Source organism: Triticum aestivum, chromosome 6B, assembly GCF_018294505.1.
Source record: "Triticum aestivum cultivar Chinese Spring chromosome 6B, IWGSC CS RefSeq v2.1, whole genome shotgun sequence".
NCBI lineage: Eukaryota > Viridiplantae > Streptophyta > Magnoliopsida > Poales > Poaceae > Triticum > Triticum aestivum.
In genome coordinates, this window is record NC_057810.1 from 584,781,246 (window position 1) to 584,787,414 (window position 6,169).

At 44.6% G+C, this 6,169-nt stretch overlaps 1 pseudogene; it reads left to right on the plus strand.

The window, feature by feature from the left end:
* Nucleotides 1–4,943: 4,943 nt before the first annotated feature.
* On the plus strand, nucleotides 4,944–5,949 carry LOC123139423 (plasmodesmata-located protein 6-like; annotated as a pseudogene).
* The last annotated feature ends 220 nt before the right edge of the window (nucleotides 5,950–6,169 follow it).

Here is a 6,169-nt window from a genome sequence, read left to right on the forward strand (position 1 = left end):
GCAGGTACACACTTTTTTTGTCTTGTCATTTTGTTACAATCTACTTTCTTTGTTTTCAATACTTATGCAGCAAAAGAATAACTAGTAACATACTTGCTTCTTTTTGCATTCTTTTTTACAGGAAGACATGCCATGATACCGCATGGATCTGGCATACAACCTCTTCATTCACCCAATGAACAATGCCCCAAAGGAGCGAGCATTCAAGGAAGAGTTGGCGGCTTGATTTTCTGGAAGGTTCAAGCCGAACAAGCTCGTTTCTTCGTCAGGTCTAGATCATGACTGAGGTGGTAGTGTTTTGATAGGATTAGAGTAGTGTGCGTTGGTATGTAAAGCGATGATACCTCCGGCAAAAAGATGTGTTCTTTTGGTATGTAAACCGACGATATTTTTCTTGGGTCCATAACTTGATCTTTGCATGAAGCACTTTTTATGTTGCCAACATGATTATGCAAGGACAATTGCTGGAGTATAAATCTTTTTGTTTTTTTGTTCTTTTGCTGGATGTGAAATATGAAAATATTTCAAACTTCACCCATCGAAGTTTCAAGGGAATCTCTCTGCTTTTTTTCCCTCAAAATATTTTTCTGAAAATAATATGTGAATGCTACATTGACACACTTTATTTGCTAGAAGCTCATAGAAAATAGCTACAACCTTCTGTCAGATTTGTTGCAAAGCCAAAATATACATTTTACCTGCAAATTAGCTGCATCACTACATTTTTTTGCTGGAAGTATAATGTAAAATAGCTTCAAAAGTTATATGCAAAAAAAAACTACAAAACATTGCTATAGTGCTACATTGTTTTGCAATTGATTTGCTACAAGCTCACATAAAATGGAAACATGTATAGCCAAATTTTGCTGCATAGCCAAATCATTCAAGGCTTTTCCTTTCCCAACATGTTATTTTGCTTCAACCATATTTCCTAAGAGCTGCAAACATATTTTTAAAAAGCTTCAACCATATTTCCTAAAAGTTGCAACCATGTTTTTCAAAAGCTTCAACCATGTTACTAAGAAGCTGCAACCATGTTTTTCAAAAGCTTCAACCATGTTTACTAAAAGCTGCAACCATGTTTCTCAAAAGCTTCAACCATGTTTCTAAGAAGCTGCAATCATGTTTTCAAGAAGCTTCAACCATGCTTTTCAAAAGCTTATATCATGTTTTTTTAAATGGATCAAGTTGTGGTTACACCAACCGTTGAGTACTTTTTTCAAAAAATTAAGGGAAAAAGCATTCTGCTTTTTAAAAAAATTCTACAAATTTGGCACCATCATACGACAAAAAGTAAGCTCTCACAAACATATAACAGTAAGAATCGTTTTAAATCAACTCCCGTAAAAGGCAACATTCTACTTTTTCAAACCAAATATGTAGTAATATGTTGCAATCCTACAAAACAAACATTTACAACTAGTCAACACAACTATTTTTTGTAAGCATATTATCATAATTCTTGCATATGCATAAAAGTCATGGGGTGTTACAAGGCAATTCATCATTTTTTCCCTCATGAAACATCCTAAAGGGTAAGGATTGTTTCGACACTCGGAGCTTTCGCGCTCGCACTCGCAGCAATGAAAGCAGCAAGGAGTTGAGAGTTCTTCATGTTGTGATCCTCATCTTCACAATATTTGCATGGAGTCTTCTTTTCCCTTGGCTTTGGAGCTTTCTTCGAATTTGTTGCGTCCTTATTTGATTTCTTCTTCATTTTATCTTCTCGAAGCTCAATTAGTGGCTTCCTTCGCTTCTCTTTTTCCTTTGGCATCCCCTTCTTTGCTGACTTTGGTGGGTTCTACAGTCCTACGGGGGGTGGATCCCGATGCCCTGTACTTGGACCCCCGGAGACTTGTTCATTTGCTGCATGACCTTGGGCTTCTTCATCTCCTGCAATCCCATCAGTTGCTCTAGCTTTTATTGCAGCAACCCCAACACGGTCCTGCTCAATTAGGCCACAGACAAAACTATAAGCTTCATCATTAAAGCATGCATTAGAAGCAAGTTTCCCAAACTTCCGGCAGAGAGAGATAAACTTTAGGGTGTTTGTTGTGGGGACGCCGAAGTGCATAGCTCTCTGCCCATCGCCCGGATCAGGCGCAAGGTCAGTTGCTCTCTTAGACCATCTTGGAAGCATGTAAGTCGCATGGATTGTTTGCTCGTTCAGGTGCACCATGACATGGATGGTATGTGGGCAGATCAGCCCACACATCTCAAACATGTTGCAGCTGCACATGTATGTCTGATCTTCAGGGGCAACACACACCATGTACACTTTAGGGTTGATGCCATCATTTGCAACAAGGCGAAACTAGATGACATCCCCTTACACCTGATATTGCAGCCCAAAGCCTGTTGATTTAACCAATAGTTTTTGAAACTTGGAAAATACCTCTCTGGTATAGAAATCCGCACCCTGCTTTTCAATGTTGTGACTCCAAACAAAAAAGCTTCCAACATCAATAAAAATTGCTACATATGTTTCAAATTAAATCTACAACCAAACTGTACTTGAAAACAGGTAAAAAAAGATAGCCAGAGAAACTAAAAAAAATGCTACATGACTATGGACTTACTTGCCCCAGAGTGGTGGCCTCGTCATTTCCTTGATAAAGCCAGCATTTTCCTCACGGTCAAGCATTAGCTCCTGGCAAAGCTCAAACTGTTGAACAAATGTCCAAACTGAGTCTCCATGATGATTTAAAGTCTTGAAGTAGAAATTCAGGCCCTCGGACCGCCCGATTGTTCCTTTGAATGGGAAGAACGTATTCCTAAAGTACACAAGAGCCCACATATGCCTGTTGTTCCACATGTTTTTGAGGTGTTTCTTATCAGCCACACTAAATAACTCGACCATCTGCTTCCACCATTCTTCAAACTCCTCAACGGTATCTGAACTATTAATGCAATCATAGAATGCTTCAGCAAAAGGCTCATCCTTTCCCATCATCTTCCCTAGTTTATTCCTTGCAACCTGGAAGACGTGCCACTTGTAACATCTATGTGTTGAATCTGGGAATACCATTGAGATGGCTTTAGCGATTACCTGGTCTTAATCATTCATAATGTTCAACGGATGCTCGTTATTCATTGCCAACGTCAATTGCTGGAAGACCCACTTGAAAGTTTCAATGGTCCCATTAGGCAGCAAAGCACACTCCAAGCAAACGGTGTGTGTGTGGTTGTTAATGCCAACAATCGGAGCAAAGGGCAGGTTATAGCGATTTGTGCAGAATGTGGTGTCGAAAACCACACAATCTTTGTACTTTGGATACAAGGCCCTTGTTCTCCCATCAACCCAGGGAAGTGCTCTAACAGATCCATATTCTTCCAGCTAAAAAGAAGTTGGGGTTCTCCATTTGTCTTCTCTCAAAGTACTCAATGGTCAGCTCCAAATCACGCTCTGACAGACCCCTTCGCAAGTTTGCTCTTGCATTTGTCACATCAATCTTCACATATGGCAAACTCCTTGGATCGCAACACCGTGCATCTCCAAGCAAGCCCACCATATTAGTCATTGATATGTTGCGATAGTGCAACGAAGTGATGTACTGCATGTCTACATCCGGGATCTTTCTATGAGAGTGGCAAAATCCCCGACGACCTCTCTGTAACATCAGCTACTGTGTGTGATCGGCCTAAAAAGCTGTCACAACACAGCTACCGTCTTTGAGGCTAAGACCCATATGAGCCTTGCAATCGTACTGCTCCAACCTGTTTCTTCTCCTCTTGTCGCTCACATCCATATAGACCAGCTTGTTTGCTTGCTAATTTTTTTATTACTAGCATAGCTCATATCAACATCATCACATTGATTTGTTGCAGCGCCGTCAGAAATGCTTCCATCGACATTATTCGAAGGATCTTTCCGTGAGTGTATGCACTCAAAAACTCTATAGATTAGAATGCGCTTCTGCTCCGAGCTTTTTTCCTACTATGCCTTGATGTCACAATGCGAGTTCTGAAGCCCGTCTTCGAGGCATATTCATTGTAAACGCGCTGAGCTTCTTCAACAATGTCAAAAACCATTCGAACAAAAGGGAAAATTGGTTGTGATGATATATCTTCATCTGGTTCATCAACAAGTATTGCAGCATTTCCATTGGCATTGTCACAGGCAACTTGGGCATTTTCATGATTTGGAGCTGCACCATCCGTGTTCAGCTGCAAGGAATCATCACTATCCGTTCCCAAAGTATCATTCAGATCAATGTCATCCTCTTCTTCTTGGTGCGCAACATTTTGCAGATCATCATCAAGGAAAATCGATGGCTCCACAGCAACATTCTGCAACAAAATCAACGCCCAAGTCAATTTTTGTTTTGCTGCGTGCGAACAAAAAAAGTGGATGCAGCATGTCATTCACAATTCCAAAACAATTCCTGCATGTAGCATTTGGGATGTAGCATGTAACATACAGGAAGTAGCATGTAGCAGTGCAATACATACTTGTAACATTTTACTAGCAGACAACAGGAAGAAACATTTTACTAGCATTAATTGACAACATCTCAAAAATATTTCAGAAAAATCAACACAAGTATTTTGACATCTTTTTTTCATCTCATGCTCATCAATTGAAATCAAAGGTTGCAACATTTTTTGTGAACGAAAAGATCTAGGGTTTGCAATTGAAATTCATACCAGATTAATTTCATCCCGGCCATGCCATGCTACATCTTGGAAGACCACACCAGGGTTGTAGTACAATTGCAGCACCGGTCCACACTAACTGCATCGGACGGCTGGTGCTTGACCGACCCAATAGTCGGGCCGGCGCGCCGGCAGATTGCTGCCCTTAGCCCACTACACTCTCCACAAATACGTCCCGTAAGCGCAATGCTTCCTCACACACTCCCTCGCTCCTAAAATTCCAGTCACGACTCACAAGCTCACTGAACACAAGCGCTGGTGTGGCGAGAGCACGAAGCAGAAAATGACTGCCCGCGCCACGGCAACGTTCCTCCCTCCCCGTCCTCTCCCTGCTCCTGCTCCGTGCCGGTGCGGACGACGACTCGGCGTTCGTGTACGCCGGCTGCTCGCAGGGGCGCTACGACGCCGGGACGCAGTACGAGTCGGGGGTGGACTCCGTGCTCACATCCCTCGCCAACAGCGCGCCCTACACCCCCTACGCCAACATCACTTCCCCCTCGGCTTTACCCCCGTGGCCGGCCTCTACCAGTGCCGCTCCGACCTCCCGGCCTCCGTCTGCACCGGCTGCGTGCGCTCCGCCATCGCCAGGCTCTCCTCCCTCTGCTCCTGGTCCGCCGGCGGCGCCGTGCAGCTGCGCTCGTGCTTCGTGCGCTACGGGAACGACTCGTTCGTCGGGAAGCCGAACACGGCCGTGCTCTTCAAGAAGTGCGGCGGCTCGCCCGGGGACGCCGGCGGCGCCGCCATGAGGGACTCGGCTCTCGGAGGGCTCGCGTCCTCGGTGGCGCCCGCCGGGGGAGGCTACCGCGCGGGCGGAGCGGGGGGCGTGCAGGCCATGTCGCAGTGCGTGGGGGACCTCGACGCCAAGGCGTGCTCCGACTGCGTCTCGGCAGCGGCCGCGCAGCTCAAGGCCGGGTGTGGCTACGCCTCAGCCGGCGAAGTGTACCTCGGCAAGTGCTACGCGCGCTTCTGGTCCAACGGTGGCGGCTTCGTCAGCGGCGCAAGCTCGGGAAATGGATACGGATTTGTGCCGCGCATGCACGGTGAGCGGCTGGCTCTTGCTGTCGCTGGTTTCTTCGCTTCGTTGGCCTACTTTTCAGTTCTACTCGTCTAGTTACGGTCGCAGTATAGATCAGATGTTAGCTATGCTGTGTTATTGCAAACACGTATGTCCCGTATTGAATTAGATACAGTCCAGTCTTGCCCTTGTGTAGCAAAATATCATGTTGATTCGTACGTGTAAGCTGGGTTTTCTGAAGTGTGTAATTATAAATATCATGTTGGTTCGTACTGCCATGTATCCATGCATGCATGTATGCTTCTCATAGCCTCTCAATGATTATGGTACCAAAACAACCACATGAAAACAATTCAGATAACCATAAACACACAGAGAAGGCATACACATCTGAGGCTTTATCATTCTACACTCACAAGTACATCCAATAATATTTTGTGGGCTCATAGCCAGGATGCAAGGACTTACTGAACCGACTCATCATGCTGCGCTCTCAAA